The sequence below is a fragment of the Elgaria multicarinata genome, chromosome 7 (genome assembly GCF_023053635.1).
Source record: "Elgaria multicarinata webbii isolate HBS135686 ecotype San Diego chromosome 7, rElgMul1.1.pri, whole genome shotgun sequence".
Lineage (NCBI taxonomy): Eukaryota > Metazoa > Chordata > Lepidosauria > Squamata > Anguidae > Elgaria > Elgaria multicarinata.
In genome coordinates, this window is record NC_086177.1 from 79800993 (window position 1) to 79824739 (window position 23747).

Here is a 23747-nt window from a genome sequence, read left to right on the forward strand (position 1 = left end):
TTGTTTCTACTAGTTAATGTGATTGACTTAAATTTTGATTTCAAATATAATGGCTCCTGGATCAAGTAAGAATATGAATCCAGGTAAAGAGCCAGTGTTGTGTTGTGGCTAAACTTCAATTCCATATAAAATTCTTCTTAGTTGCTGCCAACACAACTTCTTCAACTCCACAGGAGGCCATGGAAAAGCCAAGTGCAGTAAGACTAACACTATCAATGATTTCTGCAAAGAATGCTTATAAAATTTCCCAACAGAATTTCTGCAGCAGGGAAGCAGCAGGCCGTGCTTCCCAGAGAGCCTGGTTGCTTGAACCTCGGCTCTGAGGGGTCTTCAGAGCTAAGAATGAGGTAGTTGGTGATCTGGAGAGCTGTGCTAGACACTCTCCTGTTGCACCATTGGCTGCTGGAGGAGAATAGTCAGTATGGCTCTTTGGAGGCTCCAGTGCCTTACTTGGAGGTTTCCTCAGAGTGAGGCATAGGGTAGATGCTAGCTGCTCTGGAGAGTTAAAGGTGCAAGGCAGGTAAGCAACCAAGGTGAACACAAAAGGAGAGAATAATCTCAGGATATTGTCATGACTTTATTGATGAAAAGCCCAATATGTTTTGGCCTCTTTCTGTAATATTAGGCCTATTCTGCAATATTCTTCAAAGGGTTATAAAAATGTCTGCAGAGTATTTTAACACTTAATTTTAACTTAAATTTAAATTTTACTGTTCTAACTCTGTATTTTAATCTTATATCAATTTTGCTGCATGGTTTTATCCTGGTTGTGCTTGTTTTTATACTGTATTTTGTATTTGTGCTTTTAACCTTTTAGCCATGTTTCTCGCCTGCCCAAGGGCCTCTACTTCCCTTGCTCGGCTTCGTCCATTTTCGTCTGCTGCCCCTTACGCCTGGAACGCTCTTCCAGAACATTTGAGAACTACAAGTTCAACCGCAGCTTTTAAAGCTCAACTAAAAACTTTTCTTTTTCCTAAAGCTTTTAAAACTTGATGTTGTGCAGACTTCTACTGTTACTTTCTACTGTTAGTTTTTCCCTACCCTGTGCCTGCTTACCCTACCCTGTACCTGTTTGCATTCTCTTCCCCTCCTTATTGTTTTACTATGATTTTATTAGATTGTAAGCCTATGCGGCAGGGTCTTGCTATTTACTGTTTTACTCTGTACAGCACCATGTACATTGATGGTGCTATATAAATAAATAAATAAATAATAATAATAATAATAATAATAATAATAATAATAATAATAACCTGTTGGTTGTTTTATTATGGTTTTAATTTTTGTGAACCGCCCAGAGAGCTTCGGCTATTGTAATAAAATAAATAAATAAATAAATAAATAAATAACAGATTGTCTTGTACTGTAAACACTGGCGACTGAATGCTGGCTTTACACCATCCTGAGATTATTCTTTCTTTTTGTGCTCTGGAGAGCTGCACAAGCTGCTTTCTTGATGCAGCATTTACTGCAGGAGAGTGGCCAGTGGGCTCTCTGGAGCTACTGTTTGCCCTAGGCCAGCCACTTCAACCAGGTCCTGGTTGTAGCAGTGAGGATCCTCATTGCAATGGGAGAGGGTGTGCAATCCCGTGCCCTGCTGGGTCTGTTGCCTGAGGTGGGGAGATTCATCCTGTCTCAGGTGAAGGCCAGCCTTGGCAAATGGAGTACTTGGACACAGGCTGACCTATGGCAATTCACATGACCTGTTTGAGGACCTTTTCAGTCTGTGGATCAGATATGTAAGTTTGCCACACTGAGCAGCAGTCAATAGTGTCTATACAATGTACTGAATGGATTTCCTCCCCTGGCATCTCCAGGAATGATGGGAAAGACTGCTGTCTAAAAGTGCTTCTGCCAGTCATAGTGAGCTAGATGGTAATAGGGAGCTAGATGGACCAATGATGAGGCTGTAGAAGAAATTCAATATAGTTCATTTTTTAAATCAGGTTTCACCCAGTTCACACCTTCCAGACTGAACATGCATTTGAATGCAATCTGTCATCAAAGTCCATACATTTATGACCTTGCAATGTGCTTTGCAGACCAAAACAAGCAAACAAAGAAAAAAAAACCAAACATACTTGACAGAATGCATACATTTGAAAAATATGCATGAAAAATGGATACTTCCGAAAAATGTGCACAAACACACTTTAATCAATGGGAGAAGGATATGTACACTTCAAAGATGCACAGAATTTATGCATATACTTGGGAAATATGCATGAGTTTTCATGTGAATAGAAGAAAAAAGATGGAAACCTTTTAGAGATACAATATAGAATGAGCTTCAAGGTGGAATTTCAAGAACTTAGAGGAACTTGAATTATATTTGTATGCATATCCTAAAACCACAAGCAAAGGCAGCAGTTGATAAGAAACAACTAAATCAAATGCTTAAAAGCATGCAACTGCAGGGCATGAGAGTTGAGGCATGTCTATTGAACAATTTTTGTGCTACCTAGCAAAAACAACTGGAAAAACTGGGTAAATAAACCAACATGATATATTATGCTTTGAAACTGCACTGATAAGAATTTAGAAGTAAGACATATAGGTTACAAAACAAACTGAATCACATAATGAAGATGCTATAAACTTTACCGATAACAATTCAGACTAAAAGGTATAGGTTGCAACAAGGTGAATCACACATTGAACATCAAAAATAGGAGACTATGAAGTAACAATTAGAAAATGCATGCATCATAACAATAGTTGGAAACTGGAAATAGCAAGGTACAAACAATGGTAAATTACTGGAATCCATTTTTACTCTTGTTCTACCATAACACAGCTTCTCCAGAAAACCATAGACACCATTAATGAGCACACGCTGTGGGAATAAACAAAAGACAAATCTTTTAGATATTTCTCTGCCCCAAAACATATTTGTTTTCTTTCTGAAGGAAGATAAACTCAGGTCCCAGGTCCCTTCTTTCAATAAGCTTCAGTGGCATGGAGTTATCCTGTTGGTTTTGCTATGTAGTCTACTAATTGTTCAATATACACGTTCAACTCTCATGCCTTGCAGTTGCATGCTTTTTAGCATTTGATTTAGTTGTATGAACATCCCTACATGGTCCAACTCACCATATGGGGGCTTCCTGTCTGTGTTCTGTGTATGTTTGTGATCTCTGCTCAGCCATAGACTCACTTGGCTAGTTATTGTATTTCAGGACCAGTTCTCCAGATGTAAAATGGAAATGCTTATAAATATCTCTTTTGTGGGTTGCTTCTGAGGATGAATGAAAACATATTAATAATAGGTCGAATGTATGTTGGGAGTTTTTGGTGCCATACGTCCATTGATATGCTGGTGTTACACTGTGACCTTTACATAGATCTGAAGCATCCTATCAAGTACAGGAAGTTCAAGGAGTTGGAAATATCAGAGGAGGAGCTGTGATCATTCCCAAGCTTCCAATGGGGATTTATACTGATAAAGGAAGCTGGGAAGGAGAGATGTTACTGTTTTTTGCTGTGTGTGTCTGTGTGTGCACGTGAATCTTGAATTTATTATGAAAAAGGTTGGCTTAGGAAGGCAAGATGACCTTGTGACCAACATGTGTGTTCTTGATATTTATACCCACAGGAAAATAGCATTTCTTGTTAGGTTCAAGATGGCTGTTTTCCTTTCTAAATCAGAAAGCTGAAATTGTAGAGGGAGCCTTTCACCTAAGGCCACCTAATTCTCCTCAATTCTGCCTTTTTTCCTGTCAGCAACCAAAAGAATATTGTGAAAGCTGTCACCAAAAATACATTCATGTTAAAGGTATTTCATTTTGCTATGTCATCTTACTGACTTGAAGTGTGTTTTACCTCAGCTAGGGAAGAAAGAGGACAACTCTTCTTTACCCCAGTTATTTTGAGAGATGAAACTGAATTTAGCTCTTGGGCTGAAAAAAGGCTCAGCACCTTTGCCATATACTGTAGACCCCATTGCCACTTTATAACCAAACTAGTGAGTATATGTTTACCAAACAAGTGGTGGGCCAAATTCCTGCCCCCTATTTTTGGGAAATGTCTCTCTCCCTGTGAAAGAGGCATTGTTTTTTCTGCCTCTTTTGCAGGATGGGGGAAAAATTCATAGAATTTTCTCCTTGAGGACGGGGACAGGGTTTCCACATACCTTTTTAAAGTGTAGCCAGTTGCTGAGGGGGCTTCTTCCTATTTTTTAGTTGTTTTTTTTTAAAAAACCCACCCCTCTTCCCTCAGCATTTGAAGGATCCCACCAGTTTTTAGTGAATGCCTATTGGAGATCATGTGACCTTGCCCTCTTCAATAAGCATTCAGGAAGAACTCCTGAGCTCCTGAAAATTTTGGAGGTGTTTTAGAAAAGAAAAGAAAGAAGACTCCTCAACAACTGGTTACATTTAAAAAGTCATGTGGAAACCCTGTCCCCCTACCCATGGAAGAAATTCTCACCTCTCCCAGGCTATTTTGCCCAAGTTTTCATTGCCCCCCTCCCCATGAAATGCTGAAAATGGAATGGCTAGAATTTTTGGCACAGTACTATACCAAACACACACATGTCTGGTTTGGCTCTCCATCTGTACTTTAAATTGCTTTCTCACATAGCAACCTGTCTATCGTCAGCAGCTCACCATGGCATTCAGACAATTTCTTTCTGGCTAGTACAGACATCTACAAAAAGCATATTCCACTCATGACAAAGAGGTTAAATTTCTTGATGTCCTAAATGACTGTGCCCTAGAACAGTTGGTCATGGAACTGACCAGAGGGGAGGCAACCCTGGACTTAATCCTAAATGGTGCTGCCCAGGACCTATTACGAGATGTAAATATTGTTAAATCAATTGGTAACAGTGACCATGGTGCTATCAGATTCAATATATACTTAAGTGGGAAATTGCCCAGGAAATCCAACACATTCACACTTGACTTCAAAAGAGGAAACTTCTCTAAAATGAGGGAACTAGTGAAAAGAAAGTTGAAAAGGGGAATCAAGAGGGTTAAATTCTTGGAAAATGCATGGAGCTTACTCAAAAGCACAATAATAGAAGCTCAACTAAAATGTATTCCACAGGTTAGGAAAGGTAGCACCAAGTCCAAGAGGTCACCAGCATGGTTAACAAGCAGTGTCAAAGAAGCTATTGTAGAAAAGAGGGCTTCCTTCAAAAGATGTAAGTCTTACCCAAGTGTAGAAAATAAAAGGGAGCACAAGCTGGCACAAAGCAAATGCAAGCAAAGAATAAGAGATGCAAAAAAGCATTTTGAAGAACACATCGCTAATAATTTTAAGGCCAACAATAAAAAATTCTTTAAACATATCAGAAGCAGGAAACCAGCTAGGGAAGCCATTTGACCTTTGGATGACAATGGAGTTAAAGGAGTACTAAAAGAGGACAGGGATTCCATTAACCATATTGTGGTTAAGCAGCATGGTTTAGTGGGTTGTCTGAACGGGGCCATAGCCATCATGACTAAAAGCCTTGTTCTCCATGTTTAAAGACAATAACATTAGTCTCCTTTTATCAGTGATTCCCAGGTGACATGTGTGCACACAGGAAACACATGTACTTAATACTCCCATTGAAAGATTAGACATTCAAAAGTGCTTGACTTTGATTGGATTATACAGGTGAATAGCCCTCTGATGGTGAAGTTAATTGTGTAGGAAATAAGGAAATGTTTTTTATAACTCCCATTATTCCATAAAGGCAGGCACCTTTCCTAAAGGAGGACACCTGTTGTCATTATTCTTCCACACATTTTATAATATATTAGAACAAGTGTCTGCTACCCATATAAGAATTATTCTAGATAAATGCTTGTTAGTTATGAAGGGTGAATACACAGGTCTAATTCATACATTTTTCTTCCAAAATACTACTGATAATGGATTGGGCTCCTGTGTCTGAGTACTTTGCAGGGAAAAGCCATAAATTATGTGTGTGTATACAAATTATACATCACAACTAACATGAGATGCATGTATTTTCTCTTTGGGTATCAGAATCAAGTCCTAAAACACCATAAAAAGTAACCCCAAGACCTCTCTCTTGTCACCTTAGAGAGGAACAGATCGATTAAGCCAAACCCTTACTGAAAATGGGTGTACAGAAGATGCTGAGGAAGTAGTTCGCAGCAAATAATTTACTACATGAGGCTTGACCTCTCTTTCCTTTCAGCATTGCCCATGAGCAGGGTCTGGTTTCCCCAGATATATTTGTTGGAATTGCCAGCTATATTTTGCTGTGATGTTTATGGTATTTCAGAGGCTGGCCAAAAATAATTTGCTGTAGGTATTAGGTGTGCTAAAGTAGAAGTAAGAACTTTGGCCTTTGGTTCTGATTGGCCCTATAAATCATATGGGCTCCCTTCCTGTTTCCAAAATGAAGTTAATTCTTATAACCAAGAACAGAAAGTGCACAATCTAAAAGGGAATTTAGATCTTGCACGATGAGATAGAGATGCATTTTCTAACCTGGTGTCCTGCATGTGTGTTGGAATACAACTCCCATCATCCATAGCCAGCAGCTGGAGATGTTAGGAGTTGTATTCAAACACATGATGAGGGTACTACCCTGAAAGAGGTTTACAAGGTAGATTAGCTTGATGAATTTTCTTAATGTTAGAAAATTCCACCCAGAAGTTCAAAGTCACAGAGGATTCTTTGTATTCGAGTTTCACATTAATTCAAACAAACCATATGTTAACTAACTTCTGTTTGCATTATTCTGCTGCCTCAATGTACTGCATCCTAGGGTGACCCTATAAAACAGTATGCAAGGGATCTGGAAAGGTTTGGCATGTTAGGAACATGCAAACTGAAGATGTTAAATTAGCACACTTCTTTCTGTTATATCCAGCATCCCAACTCTGGATGGCAGATTTCATATTCTGGATTGTGATTTTGTTGAGTAATTGATAGATATCCCTGACTTCTTCTTTATGAATGGGAGAGGTGCTCCTTCTAGAGGTGATGATACCCCAGGAAATCCCAGAGGATGATAAACTACAATTTGGAGAGGGACTATAGGCAGCTTACTGTCTGGAATACATGCTTTGGGAACTAGATCTATAGTGCAATCATAAGGCTAGTGGAAGGAGGTAAAGGGTCAGTTTCAGTGAGGCTAAACACACCTTGGAATTCTGCATAGCTTTGTTACACCATGGTCTGGGGCTGAAGTGTCAGATGGCTGGAGCCTGTGATTCTCTAGACAGCTATGTTGACAATATTCTGATGTACAGGAGACCTTCTGGTTGCTCCAATAAATGTAGAGCTTATCCTGGGCCACCCAGATGATACCCAATATGATGGGGAAATGTAGAGAAATTACTATATCCACTGTTGGCCACTCATGGTGGACCTTAAGCACTAAGTTTTGTGCAGAATAGGACCAGAGGCCAATGAGGGACTGTTAAGGGCTTCTTCCAAGATGGGATTAGACTTTGGCACTATAGGCGTTCCTATAGTGTAGGAATCAATGAAGCAACTGGAATCCCTTGAATCTACCATGGCCCAGGTCTGTAGGTCCCTTGAGTAGATATAGGCTTAGGGTGACCATATGAAAAGGAGGACAGGGCTCCTGTATCTTTAACAGTTGTATTGAAAAGGGAATTTCAGCAGGTGTCATTTGTATATATGGGGAACCTGGGGGAATTGCCTCTTCATCACAACAGTTAAAGCTGCAGGTTCCCTGCTGTCTTTTAAATCTGGTCACTCGAGTATAGCTCCTGCACCTTTAACTGCTGTGATGAAAAGGAAATTTCACCAGGTTCTCCATATATACAAATGACACCTGCTAAAATTTCCTTTTCTATGCAACTGTTAAAGATACAGGAGTCCTGTCCTCCTTTCCATATGGTCACCCTATATAGGCTCAATAGGCGGAGGCAGAGGTGGGAGTCTCAGTTGGGTCCAATCCATGTTGGCTGGGCCATTCTGTGGCCCATTACAGCAGAGGCTTGGAGTTGTTCTGGAGTGTTTGGGCAAGATCACACAAAGTATCCTTCCTGTTCGTAAGAGAGGCACACATTCAAGCATTGTTGGTAATTCCTTTCTTTAACTGGATTCCTCTGACATCTTTACTTGTAGGGCCTGCTGCCAGCCAGCTGGGTTTCCCACGGAAAGTGCCTCCATTCTGCAGATGAGGGCCGAAGCTGTTCTGGCTGGGCTCCATACTCGCAGAGCAAGAAGACTGCAACATTGGCACTTACTGTCAGGGTAGCATGTAAGGCAGACTCACACCCAGAAAGATCAGGACAAAGCAGGTACAGTAGTGTCTGACTTAGGTGAGGCAGAAGTGGTCAGCACATTGGACAGATCACTATTATAAAGCTGTTCTTGCCCATGGAAGTGGAGCTGCCGCTGCTGCAAGGTGCACTGGCCTTCTGAGGCCTGCTGTTGCCTAGAGATCTAGAAGTGGGGCCAAGCAGCATGCTCCCACTCCCCTGCACTCGCATGATGCCCTTTTCACATGAGTAACACAACAAGGACTAGTGTGGTGGCTCAACTAAATTAAAGGAAGAAAGCAAGCTAGACATCTTAATGCCGAGGAAACCGTAATTGCCCATAATTTCTACTTCCCAATCCTTCTTTTCCCAGGAAAATGACACTGAACAGGGATTTTTTTTTACAAGCAGTTAAAAGTAGTTTAAACCCTTAGTGTAATGCTGAACATGAAATATTAAGAAACACAACAACCGTAGGGGTCTGCTTTGAAGCCTGGCTGGCATGAAGCAAAAGGCCTTCAGTTAAGCATCAGCAATAAGGGTAAGCAGAATTAGGTACAAAACAACTTATGTAATGGGACAGAGCTTTGAACATGGGGAGAAATGGTCTTGAGGAAAACTAACAACCAATGAGAGAGCTTAAACCATATTGTTATCATTGGGTAGCAAAAGCCCAATAACATAAAAAGCAGTGTGCTCAATCTTCAAGTTCCCATCTCTGATCTTGGAATCTGAAGGGCGTGCTATGCCTACTCTGAGTCTTGGGTCATTGCAGCACCTATTTTGACAGACATTGAAACTTGCTTGCTTGAAGAAAAAATTCTAGGACTATTTCACCCCGCCCTTTCTGTACTGGGCTCAGTGCATTTTCTTTTCTTCTTCCAATAAAGCATATCTTCTTTTAATGTTACTGTAGTCTTTCAGTCATAGAATCATAGAATAGCAGATTTGGAAGGGGCCTACAAGGCCATCGAGTCCAACCCCCTGCTCAATGCAGGAATCCACCCTAAAGCATCTGTGACAGATGGTTGTCCAGCTGCCTCTTGAATGCCTCTAGTCAAAAGAGTAGATCTCAAATCCTGGGTCCATCTCTCAAATATCATGTCCATTGCCATTTGACAATGTCGTAGGGACCTGTCTCAATGGAACCTTGAAGTATAAAGATAAAAACCGACCCATTTAGATTTTGGGACCCAATTTATTTTTCCTACAATAGTCATCACCACCGACAGGTGAGTGCAAGTCAAGAGCAAGTTCTTGTTGAACAATTCAATCCAAGCATAAAACAACTTGATTATCAAGGGGCAGAAGAAGTACTTTCCCTCCCCCCCCCATCTGAATTATATACAGGGCCTGACAGTTGAAGGTTGTTAAAGGCAGGTTTCTTGTATTGCCTTAAATGCATGGATGAGTAAGACATGGTTATAAAAATGGAACACATTTTTGTGTGAGAATAAATGAAAACTTGTGTAGTGGTGCTGTCTGGTGCCTGAGGAAGCACTCTGTAAGAAACAAGAGAAATAATATCTATTTACTTATGAGATTTTCACAGTGCACATCTGAAATATAGGTGCACTAGACTCTTTTAAATATTCAAAAGAACCAATGTGAATTAAGAAAAGGAACAGGTGAAACATTAAAACACACACACACATAAATAAAAATATCAGTACATAGCTTAAAAAGATCTAAACCAGACATTTAAGGGGAAACAGTATTATTCAGTGTCTACAGCTCAGAAATAAAGAAGCATTATTAAAGGGCTTATGAAAAGGTCATAGTTTCTTCAGCAAAGGGGAACTCAAGTTTCTTCCATCCATTTCTAGGTATTATTATTATTATGTGGAATGTCAAGACAGAAATATTGCCTGGATACAGGAATCCTTATTATGTGAACAAAAGTTAAACTGGAGTGGTCTGGGACTCAGGAATATTATGTGAATTTCATGTCAATGGAAAGATGAAAGTCTTCACCAGTAAGGATGAAATGACAGATGCGTTTACCAAGACTAATTTCAACACATATCAGTGGTTCTCCTCATATGGCCAAGGGAACAATTGCATGAATTGACCCAGGATTCAGAAAGCTAGCTACCATACTACGTACATTCAATATTAGAGAATATCCTCATTTTATGTTTTTTTTTTTTTTAAAAAAAAATAGCACCTAACTGTAGCCTTTTGTTCCTGGGCATGTCTACAACAGGTGGTCATCTCGGGATCATCCCTGTGCATCCACATGATGCACAGGGGATCCCAGAAGCATGGAGGGATGATCCCTCCATTTCCCCAGGATATTGCCATACACTTTTTTGTGGTTTTTCCCACGGTCCTGGGACAATCATGAGGATGGTGGGTGGTGTGGCTACCCATCCCGGCTTCTTCCCTCTTCCCCGCAAGGGATGTTGGAGAATTCCATTTGTGGGGGTGGAGTTTGTCATGTTTTCCTTGGCTTGGCCCTCTGGACTTTGTTTCAGTCCCTGTTGTGGAGTCTGACTTGATCTGTAGTGGGTCAGGCCAGTTTGTGGATTTTATGGGATTTTTGCACATTTCTTTGGAAGATACTGCATTTTTCACAAATTATCATATGTAGAGGTGCAAATTTAGAAATAATAGCTGTAACTGAAATAAAAATACAAGGCATCTCACCACAGTGGAGAAGGCTAACTAGGTCACTTGGGTGCCTGCTCAGTCTGTTGTCCAAGTGCTCTTGATGGGCAGCTTCTAAGTTCTTTGTCAGACTTAGACTGGACACTGTCTTCAAAATGGGGATACCTTCAAATAGACAGCTGTGCACTGCCAGCTTTCCAAAATAGAGGGCTGTCTTCTGTAAAGTAGGGCACCTGGCCATTGTATCAGCACAGGTTGGGCACAGAGAAGTAGGGATAAAGCTTGATTTTTAGACATCTAGTTATGTTTAGTTCTTAACGCTGATATTGCTGAGCACGTTCTGTAATGTGCGCAGAGCACCACTCTGCAGTGCCACCTTGAGAAGCCATTTGTGAACACTTGCCTGAGGAGATCGGTACTTGTGGATCAACCAGTGTATCATAGCTAAGCTGCTTATGGCACAGGGGTTTGAATTGTAAACATTCCATGCCATGAAGTGTTGAGAAACTGGTGAATACCTGACCTGACTTAATGTGTGTGTGTGTGTGTGTGTGTGTGTGTGTGTGTGTGTGTGTGTGTGTGTTGTTAAGGCAGGATATAATCCTTAGTTCTTTAAAATGGCTTAAAGTGGGGAGGAAAGTCCTTTGAATCTCAGTGGAATAATAAATCCCTCATTTCCGCCATCAGGGCATAACTGGCATCTTTATTAGCATTGTAGAATATTTTAAAATCCTGCCCCTTGCTTCCATGCTGCAGGTTCATCTATATTTAAAGGCAGTGAGCACACAGGGATACTGGGTACATATATTTTTCAGACACCCTGCAGTCATTTGGCTTTATCTGATTTACCCCCCTGCAATTAATTAAAACTTAATGCCCACTCACATTCATCATTTATCAGACACTCATTTGAATAACAAAGAAGATCAAATGAAAGACTGTACAATGAGGCAGCATTGGCATTCACTCTAGAAAAGGCGAGCACTCATTAGGGCCAGATTAGGTCATGGCTGCATGAAGGGTATTGAGAAATGCAGAAGCCTGGGACCGAATAACAAGTCGCTTTGAGCAGCCGATATTATGAACTGGGGGAACGCGGCTGCCTTTGGAAGATGAAGCGATCTGAGTGATGGGGGCAGAGTGTGGTCATATCATTGCTTTAATGGCACTTTATTTATTTAAAATATTGATGAGTCTCCTTTCCACTTGGAAAGTGAGCATTCAAGGTGAGCTGCAAAAGCCATGAGCAGACAGATGACATTCAGTAAATGCATTGGGGTGGGCGGGGTGCATTCATGGCAACTAGCCACACCTTCTCTGCAGGCCCAGTGTCCATGCACTGATTCTAAGGTGCTAAACCAGTGCCTGGGCTCACTAATGGGCTGAATGACAGCCATTAAACTGAGATTAAAACCTGACATGGTAGAGGCACTATAGATAGATGGTTACTTGGTCTGTGGAATTGGTATTCAGCCTGTCCTAGTTAGGGTTGCCTTCTCTCTGAGAGAGCAGGGCAGGATCTACACTACTGCTTTAAAATGGTTTATAACAGTAGTTACAACTGTTGGGGCCCAGGACACACTCTATATACAGTTTTCAAAACATTTTCAAAGTGTCATATCCTGCTTGGTGTAGATCTGCCCAGGGCTAGAACTACACTACTGCTTTATAGTGGTATTGGTGCCCTGAAAACTGTTGGGGCACAATCCAAATTCCATATACCATTTTCATAGTGTTATATTCTGCTTTTTATTCCACATTCAAAATGATTGGACACAAAGTGTAGATCTGGCTTGGTTTTGTAGCTTGGGCAAGGTGCTCCTAGATCCATCTTTGCCACTAGAGGTGCAAGTGGTTTCATGGACAAAGAACACTTTCCCCCCACTTTGGCTTGTTTGCGTGCTGAAGCCATTTCTGGAAAGGGCACTTTGGCTGTGGTGATCCATGCTCTGGTCGTCTGGATTACAGCAATGTGTTATATATGGGGCTGCCCTGGAGAGGATTGGAAACTTTGATTGATACCCAATACAGCTTCCAGATTTTTGGCTACAGACCAAAATACCTTCTATACGTATCCAAGGTGGCCACTTATGAATCACCAAAAAAAAAGGAGACACCTCATTGAGAAAGAGGGTGCAGATTTGCATAAAATCTCCACATGCTAATTTACTTATCTACGTACAAATTCAGAGATAATTCTGTTAATTTAAATATAAATATAGTACATCTCACCGAAGTGTAGAAAACTGTGACCAGGTGTCCAGTGTCCCTGCCTGTTGAGTCTGCCTTCCAGGTGCTGTCTTTTGGTGGACAACAGTTCTTACAATTCTTTACCTTTAAACCAGAATTATTAAACAGGACACCCTTTCAAATGGAGGACTGTATCTTTGGCTGGTCCTAGTTCAAAGTGTTGGTACTTCTCTTAAAGCCTTAAGGCTGCAACCCTATGCACATTTACCTGGGAGTAAGTCCCATTGCAGTCAGTGGGGCTTACTCTTGGATAGACATCAATAGCATTGCTCTGCAAATGGTTTAATACCTGAAGGGCCATCTGTTCCCATATCAAGCTGCCAGATCTTCTGCTGTGACCTTTCTCCAGATGCCTCCTTTATCCATTTACAAGAGAGATGGCTTTCTCAGCAGTGGTGCCCCAATTATGGAATGCCCTTGCCACAAAAGACTCACAGGGCCCCTACATTTTTAGTTACCTAGGTATTTTGGTCTGTAGCCTGCATTTAAGGATTTTTTCTGCTTTCTGATTATGGTTACTTGTATTATGATATGATATATTGATATTAATTTGTTGTACACCACCTTGAAATCCAAAAAAGGGTTAAAGGCGTTATATAAATGTTTTAATAAACAAAGGTAAGTCCTGCAAAGGAGACCATGTGTGTAAATGCTGATTACATCATCTCTGCAGTTTGCTGAAACCTCAGAGGTTTATCTTAAGTGTTTTGCAGGCTGCTCTTACTCATATGCTTTGCTGTAACAATTTTATGCCTGAAAGGATATTTCTGATAAGATTAACGTTCTCAAATGTCATGAATTGCACATCCACTGAACTGCACAATGAAGATTATTAGGCAGTGGTAGGATCAATATAAGTTTAAATAAATACACACCTAATCTACACCAAGCAGGATATTCCACTATGAAAACAGTATGAAACCGGTATATAAAAGGCAGGAGCCACACTACTGCTTTATAGCGGTACTGAAGTGCGCTGACAACTGTTGGGTCCCATTGACACATACCATATACAGCTTTCATACCATTATATCCTGCTTGGTGTGGCTCCTGCCTTTTATACACTGCTTTCATGCCACTTTCATAGTGCAATATCCTGCTTGGTGTAGATTAAGCCATAGGCAAGAGCCTTATGTATCCAACAGAATCTATTATTCCCCAGTTAGAAGCAATTGACAGAAATCTGGACTGAGTGTTTAATTATCAAAAACCTAGTGCTTTCAGTCAAAATAATCACCTCAGATTGGAATGCTACAGTATAATCAGTGAGTGATATTTGTGTTTGGTGTAATTTGCACTTACAGGTAAATGGGGAAAGCAATGAAAGTGCATCACCTGAACCATAGATGGACGATGTGCTATTTGGCATTTTCTGAAAAAAATTGTTGATCTCCAGTGAGCTTGTTCCAGAGATTGTCTCAGTTATGAATGTCACATGCATTGTGTGGAGCTTAAGAGTCCAACCCAGCAGTAAATATCCTTGTGGTGAAGTAAGCTTCCTCATACACAAATACACTGATGTATTTGACTGTGAACACTGGATTAGATCCAATGGTGTCACTCCACCAATGGAACTGCTTCAGTTTGCAGAACCAGTTAGTACATCCTCAAAATCTGCTCTGGAGGAATCCTCTGAAGCAAATTTCCAGAAGCACAGAGAGCTACAGGGGGAAGGAGAAAATCCTGTTGCCCTAGTGACGCTCTGGTAGCATCACATTGGATTTAATCCATTTGTAGTTTCCTCAGCTCTAATTTTAGGATGGGGAATAGTGGACAACCATTTCCTCAGCTGAACGAACAATGCCACAATTCACATGTAGTTAATGATTTGGATTAACCAAATGTGTCCTTTAATTCAATTATTTTATTTATTTATTTATTTATTTATTTATTTATTACATTAGTACACTCAATGATGGAGTAGCATATTCTCATTCTAAAAAAGTAAAGCAGACTATTACTTCGTAGACAGTTTACTCAATATATTATAAGGTTCATTCTCAAAATATGAACATCTAGTTGGTCCGGTCCGGAAACTTCAACTGGTATAAAGCAGGGCAGCACGGTTACTAACAGGGACTGGCCGACGAAAGTACATCACGCCAGTCCTCTTCCAGCTTCATTGGCTGCCAGTCCAGGTCTGGGCCTGATTCAAAGTGCTGGTATTAACATTTAAAGCCCTATATGGCTTGGGGCCAGGCTATCTGAAGGAACGCCTCCTCCCGTATGCACCTGCCGGACCCTAAGGTCATCTTCAGGAGTCGTTCTCTGCGAGCCCCTGCCAAAGGAAGTGAGGCAGGTAGCTACCAGTAGGAGGGCCTTCTCTGCTGTGGCACCCCGGCTGTGGAATGAGCTCCCTAAGGAGGTTCGCTTGGCACCTACATTATATTCTTTTAGACGCCAGGTGAAGACCTTTTTATTCTCCCAGTATTTTAATAGTCTATAAATTAATTTTAAACCTGCTGTTTTAAATTTGTATTGTAAATTTGTATTTTTGCATTGCTGCTGTTTTTATCGTACTTGTGCTTTTATATTGTATTTTATATTATGGTTTTATACTGTTGTTTTGTTTTGAATTGTCTTAATTTTGTAAACCGCCCAGAGAGCTTCGGCTATTGGGCAGTATAGAAATGCAATAAATAAATAAATAAAAGAGTAGAAAGCTTAGTCTTTTCTATATATGGGTAAGGATGTGAAGATTATCACTGCTTGCTTGAGTGCTATTTATTTTAAAAGTTTTTTCCTGCTTATATACATTGGTAGACATCCAAATTACTATGACCCACTGTATGAATTTATTCTAGATGCACTAGAGTAGCACGGGAAATAGTATGTTATTTTGATAGAGCTCAAATCAAGCACCAAATCTTTGCCAATAGTTTGAAGCGGTGATACTTTTTTTTTTTTTTTTTGAGAGAGAGAACATTCCAATGATTTGACATATTCCTTTTCCTTCCTAGACTATAATTTTAAGCTTCACCATTATTCATTGCAGAATATTGCATATTTAATAACATTTCCATAAAATGACCTCTAAATTATCCTAACAGATAATCCTGTGCATGGTTACTCAGCTATAAGGCCTGCTGGATTTAGTGCAATCCTATGTCTACTCAGAAGAAAGCTCTACTGAATTCAGTAAGGCTTACTTCCAGGTAAGAGAGTAGAGATGGAATTGCTGCGTCACTCCCTACTATGTGGTTTTAGGATTACAGCCTTAATAATGCTATGGCATTGTTTGAAATCAGATGTTACTATTCACAGTTTATTTTCTAGTCCATTGCTGCAAAACAGAAAACAACTGCATTTGTGCAAAGTTAGCACATTTTGTGGAATATTTATTATGTACATGTTATTTGCATACCAAAACATTCAACCCTTAGGCTTTTACAAAGTGGTGAAGAACAACAACAACAAAAGAACAGGTTTACCAATACATTAACATAATGCTACTGGGTGGAAACCAAGCTAATCAATGTGAATTCACATTTCTGAGATAATAGTATGTCAATTCTGTCTATGGATATGGTGTTGCCCAGTACACATTGAAGACAAGGTGTGGAGGCTTCACTCATGCCCAAGCATGCCCAAAGTTGGAATGAAGTAGCTGTATGATGGATCCCTCTGACTGGACCATGCAAGGCAAGGATCTCTTACCTGTTGGAAGAACAACAATAGAAGAATAACTCTGGATGGAGGAATTTTGGGGAGGAGATGCATGTTCATGCTAGGGTTAATTTGACTTTGCACTCTAAGGGCTTGTTCAGATGTCATGGCAAGCCACCATAAATAGTGTTTTTGATTGGTCCATGGTGGGTTAGCATGTCTGGTTGGGGTGGGGGCAAAATCCCCACTCACACTCTGCAGTGGGGGGAAAGGTGCATTGGGGTGGCTTACCAGGTTGTGTTGTAGGTGCTCCATTGGTATTGGCGGCCACTCCATCTTCCACGTGGTGAAGCATGGCGGCGACCATAGAAATGGTTGCCTAGAGCATCCACCACTTCCAGCAATGCTCTAGTGTGCACAGACTTTCTCTATGGGGGTTGTCAGTGTGCCATGTGAATAAGAAGAAGAGGAGGTGGAAGAAATCTATTAATAAAGCACTGTGTATCCATGTTATGAATTATATGCAGCATGACGACTAAGATGCTGTGTGATGCTTAGACCTGGTAGGAAAATATTATGAATGACGGAGGTAGATTTTCCAGGAAATCTCTGACTAATTTTTATGCTGCAATAAAAATCTTCACAGCAATTTCATATTTGCATCTGAACTATGGCCAGTCATTCAAGCTGAAAGGCCTGTAAGGGAATATTTGGAATGTAGATAGTGTTTGGTGTGGGCTCAGTACAAATGAATCAAACAATATGCAGTAAATTTCATGGACAGTTAAGTTTTAGTTCTGGTGGCATAAATCACAGGTGAGATCATATTATAGACAGCTATGCAGGGAAACTGATGAAACAGTAAAACAAAGTCAGATCTTGTTGTGAATAGCCAAGCTTCAGTAGAGTGGGAAGCAGAGGAATGAGATAAAGAATGGCAGGAGAAAAAATGAGGTTTAGCTTCTTTCTGAAAATAGAGGCATATGTAGCAGCAGTGAAACCACCTTTTTGACCCACCTGAATATCCAGAGACTGCAGGGAAATGGAATTAATCTGTCAATGTTCCACAATTGTAATCAAGCATGCCATAGTATTAAACACACACACACACACACACACACACACACACACACACACACACACACACACTGGAGAAACTGAGTGGAGAGAAATGGATGTTACAATTTTAATATATATTACGTATGGAAAGGAAATCAAACCATTTGCGGTTGGAAGGTGAAATAATGAGATGAGACAAGAAGTTGGGTTTAAAATAGGGCCACATTTATTTATGAATACCTATAAAGGAAGATGGAGGCCTAGGCAGGCATCCTATCTTGGCCAACGTCTTGGACATAATTGGGATTGGGCGATCCATTCATATCCCGACCGGTGATGTGTGTCTATCGCCACCCGTCAGGATTCCCCTCTTGGGGTAGGTAGGCCTTCTGATGTCACTCCCTCTCATGTTGGAGTGAGTAAGGTTGGCCTAAGAGGTAACCCTTATCCCACCACCTGGCACCACAAGACTCCCAGGTGAGGGCCTCAGGTAAGTATTACCAATCACCACAACGGGGCCTAAGAATGCTCACCAACCTTATCCTTGCTCCCGATGCCCGCACGCCTGCCCCCACTCAAAATGTGACCAAATTCAACCAATTAGCCTAGTTAATACTCCCCTGCTGTCTCACAGTGTGAAGTAGGCGAAAAAACCTCCCAAAAGAAATGATTGAGAGCAAAAAATTCCTACTTGCCCCCCCTAGGGGCAACTGGTGAACCCACACTGTCTACAGGGAGGGAGGGAGAGAAGGCTGGGGAGGGAAAGCACTCCATAAATAGTGTCTCCAGTCCCCTCCCCACCTCGGTGGTGCCAAACGGAGGAAGCCTATGGCGATCCTCCACAGGTCTCTCTCTCCTCCCCCGCAATTGCCTCACCACATCCAGGCAAGCCAGGCGTGGTGTAAGGCCTTTACTGTGAGACATATAGAGAAGTTTGGGCTTCAGGTGATGAAAAGTCTGCTCAAAATCCAACATGGGAAAATGCATATAGCAGTCCTTCATTTTACCACAATTGCAAGCTTGAATTGGCTTCATTCATAGATTAATAACATCATGCCTTCATTTATTAATAAGTGGGTGCAAATTTAAATTGTAGGACTTCATTTTTTGTTGTTATTTTGAAGCTATTTTGATTCTGCTGCATTACAGTAACAGAAGTGTTAATATATAAAATTATAATTTAAATTATTATTAATAATAATAAAAAGCGATGCCCAAACTATAGCTCATTTCTAAGGTTAAAGTTGAACCCTGCATATGACTGCAAGTGCAAATAATTGTCTAGCTATGAAGGAAGGAAGGGGACCTTTTCCATTGTTGAACCCAGATTGTGACACTCTCTCCCTAGAAAGCTTTGGCTGGCCCTCTCTCTTTTAAGCTTCATGCAAGCTGTTAATCTCTTTCAATTTCACCAAGCATTTACTGAAGATTAAATTTTCGTCTCTTTGTTTTTACATAGAATTGTTTCATTCATTGTTTTAATGCATGAAGTTGATTTCAGCAGGCTGAACTGTTCTTATTGTGTTTTAGACAGGATCTACACTGCTGGTTTCTAATGGTTTACAACAGTATTGACAACTGCATTGACAATCGCTTTCAAAGTGTAGATCTGGTGTATCTGGCCATAGATATATTATTAGCTTTTGTAAGTCGCTTTGAATTAAACTTATGAAGAAAAAGTGGGGTATAATTTAAAATAAACAGACAGACAGACAAACAAACAAATAAATAAATAAATAAAGGGAACCTAGGTAGTTAGCGACAGAGCACTGAAATGGCTGCAAAAATAAGCCTCGAGTGTGGCTTTTATATATTATGAACTCATATTGGTTTTATATCCTGAGACTCCTGGGAACTGTTGTTTGGTACAGTGCGGAGGTCCTTAGTGCCATTCAGAGAAGTATAGTTTCCAGAGTTTCCCATGAAGAGAGAACGATGTTTGAATAGTTTTATATTTGTAGCAAAGAAAGTATGTTTATGGTGCACAAGAGTGACTCCTTCACCTTAGAGTTAGGGTTATTAGAGAGAGCTTCAGCTATTGGGTGGTATAAAAATGTAATAAATAAATACATAAATAAATTAATTATTTGGACCCTTTGTGGGTGGCAGAGGGAGTGTTGCAGAGATTTGAAAGTAGGGTGTCTATGTGTCCTCTTTACAGAGGACAGTCCTCTGCCTGAAGAGCTGCCAGTCTACTGTCCTCTATTTGAAGCCTTCCTCTACCTTAAAGGCTGTCCTTTAAGGTTTCAAGATAAAGAACCATCAGGACCGTGGCCCATCAAGAGTCAACAACTTAGCAGCAGACTCATCAGGCAGGCACAGGTTGCGTGGTCATAGACTTCCACCTATGGGGGGATGTATTGTATTTATTATGATAATTATTTCTGAATTTGCATCTATCCATAAAATCAGCATATGCAAATTTTATGCAAATCACCATCCTGCTTTATTTTGCCAATGTGTTTCCTCCTTTTTGGTGATTGATAAATGCCCATTCCATTTGCAGGTGCTGAGAGCTACTTGCTGAATATTTTATGTCCTGTAGGAACATTGTCGAGGCAAAATACTCCAGCAAGGTGTTCATAGGGCTTTTTAAAAACAGCAATATATGCCCAGCATCAGTGTCACAAGCCTCTGCTAGCTTCAAGGCAGGTAAAGGGACAGCAATATGATGGGGATATTTTAAAGCATGTATTTATTTGCAGAGCCAACCTGAGCAGGGGACATAGCCCAGGGTGCTTTGCATGCAGAATGTCCCCAATTTGATCTCCAGGTAGGGCGAGTAAAGGGGAGCAAAGTGACAATCATTTAAATTATTATTATTATTATTATTATTATTATTATTATTATTATTATTAATACTGAGGGGTGGGTATGACCATTGAATTTTATGCTAAAATGTTTTGGTCCATTTTTGTCATTTGATGCCATCACTCTAAACAACTCTGTGCTGAAAGGAGTCTCGTAGCACTGGTATGTACGTTCTATGTATATTGGGATGTGGAAGTGAGCCCAATCGACAGTGTTCACTTATTTATTGGCTTTAAATTCTGCTCTGTCCTGAGGGGCTCAGGGTAGGTTACACAGCTATTCTTCCTATCTTGGCTTTTCAGTCCAATTCAGTCCTAGTCTCCATTAATGCAGTCAGACTGCAATAACAAAACAGTGTTGTGAATTTCTAATTTACCAGTTCACCAGTGCAGACTTCATGAACTCAACGCCTTTTGAAGTAATGGAGTGGAATTCAGGGACGATTCTGTATTTCTTATTCTCTCTCCGTCCCTCCCTCCATTTCTCCCTCCCTCTCTCTCTCTCTCACACACACACAGCACTCTGACTATGAAAAGGCAGTCAAAACAAATTGTTGTGTTTCTGGAAAATGACCAGCATGCAGAGGGGAAAAAAACCCATTACTACAAGCGGGTCATTAAGTAGGGTGACCATATGAAAAGGAGGACAGGGCTCCTGTATCTTTAACAGTTGTCTAGAAATTTGTATGCATGCTGGTGTAATTTGTATGCATTCAGCACCTGGTGAAATTTCCTCTTCATCACAACAGTTAAAGCTGCAGGAGCCCTGACCTCTTTTGTATCTGGTCACTCTATTACAGCTCCTGCGGCTTTAACTATTGTGATGAAGAGGGAATTTCACCAGGTGCTACATTCATACAAATGCTGAAATTCCCCTTTCAACGCAACTGTTAAATTTATTTATTTATTTAAAACATTTGTATCCCGCCCTATATCATTAGGATCTCAGGGCGGCATACAGATAAAATCATACAATATAAAACAATAAATATACACAGCTAAAAACAAATTAAACCATTAATCAATTTAAAACAAATATATAATTTTAAAGCAGTAAAAACAATTAAAACAGTTAAAACAATGTGCAAGCCAGGTGAATTTAACCATTAAAGGATTTTTTAAAAAGCCATGTTTTTACTTGGCGCTGGAATAGAGTCAGCGTTGGCACCAGTTGGGCATCCAAAGAGCCCTGTCCTCTTTTCCATAAGGTCACTCTACCCCAAAATGCTAGTGCAAGGTTGGGCAGGGGTCAGTCAGGAAAATGTTCACCCTCTTTTTTCTTTTGAAAATATCAAACCTGAGAGAATTCATTTGGTGCAGCAAACTTTCTTTAGAGTCTAGACAGTTCTGTAGAGAAGAGGTATCAATACCCTCAAATGCTCGCCAGACTACAGAAATAATAACAGCACTTTGCCATTTGGCACTTATCCAATCCACTCACACTTTGGCCTTCAACCTCATCATTTATCTGCTCAGGCACCCAATTATTAGTCCATAAACCAATCAAAGGGGGCTCTTATTGCTTTAAATAAGTACACCTAATTATTAACGTGTTTTGGAATATTATATCAAGAGGTCTTTGGTGCCAAGTTTTTTTTTTAAAAAAATTACTAGAATAAATGAGAGAGTTGCACCTCTATAATTAAAGCCAAGGGGATCTATAACGTTATGTCATTTTCAGTTTCCTAATGATTTATTGCACTATTACATTCATTATTATATAATTATAGTTACCTGGTTATTAGTATGAATTACTAATGAAATTTTAGAGGTGTGAGTGAAAGGCGAGATGGCACTTCAACGTGTAAGATTTCCTTTACACCAATATGAAGGTTAGGTAAGGCACTTTCATAGCTCATTCTTCTGTTTGGTAGCAGGATGAACAAAGATGTTCTCTCAGGAAGGAAGTAGCTAGATATATGACTTATGTTAAGAAGAAAGTAGGGTGTCCATCCCCCACACCCACCTGTAGTAATATTTTTGTTTTTGTTTTTCAAATGGGCATGATAAGATTGAAGTTAGTTATGGACAAGCTCTTGCTGGGTTGATTTGAAATGGGCACAGGTATAACCATTTTATCTTCCTCAAAAATAGATTGTATATTTCCCCCTGCCCCATTCTGAAGTTTGTGCTGCATTTGCACTTTAATGATCTACCAAGAGTGCAATATTGAGGGTTTCCTTTCCCAACTACCCATGAACTGATGGGAATTACTTGATATTGCTGCCTCTTGTTAAAAAGGCAGTCAGCAAAGAAAGACAAAAAGGCAAAACAGAATGAGCGTTTACCAGTCCACACATGCACACAAAAAGCTAAAATAAAGAGATTGCACCTTTCCTTAGTGAAAAAAGAAAAATAGTTTACTGATAATATTCTTGATGCAGGTATAGCATAGGGTTTCAAAAGGAGTTTGTTCAGACCTTTTTTGTTCCATTCCACAGGCAGGAGCAAGAGAGCAGTCTATAGCCTCATCTACACCAAGCAGGATATTGCACTATGAAAGCGGTATATAAAAGGCAGGAGCCACACTGCTGCTTTATAGCAGTATCGAAGTGCACTGACACATACCATATACTGCTTTCATACCACTATATCCTGTTTGGTGTGGCTCCTGCCTTTATTTATTTATTTATTTATTTATTACATTTTTATACCGCCCAATTGCCGAAGCTCTCTGGGCGGTTCACAAAAGTTAAAACCATAACAAAACAACCAACATGTTAAAAGCACAATTACAAAATACAGTATAAAAAGCACAACCAGGATAAAACCACGCAACAAAATTGATATAAGATTAAAATACAGAGTTAGAACAGTAAAATTTAAATTTAAGTTAAAATTAAGTGTTAAAATACTGAGAGAATAAAAAGGTCTTCAGCTGGCAACGGAAGCAGTACAGTGTAGGCACCAGGCGGACCTCTCTGGGGAGTTCATTCCACAACCGGGGTGCCACAGCAGAGAAAGCCCTCCTCCTAGTAGCCACCTGCCTCACTTCCTTTGTCAGGGGCTCACGGAGAAGGGCCCCTGTAGATGATCTTAAGGTCTGGGCAGGTACATATGGGAGGAGGCGTTCCTTCAAATAATCTGGCCCCAAACCGTTTAGGTCTTTAAATGTCAATACCAGCACTTTGAATCGGGCCCGGACCTGGACTGGCAGCCAATGAAGTTGTAAAAGGACTAGCGTAATGTGATCTCGCCGGCCAGTCCCTGT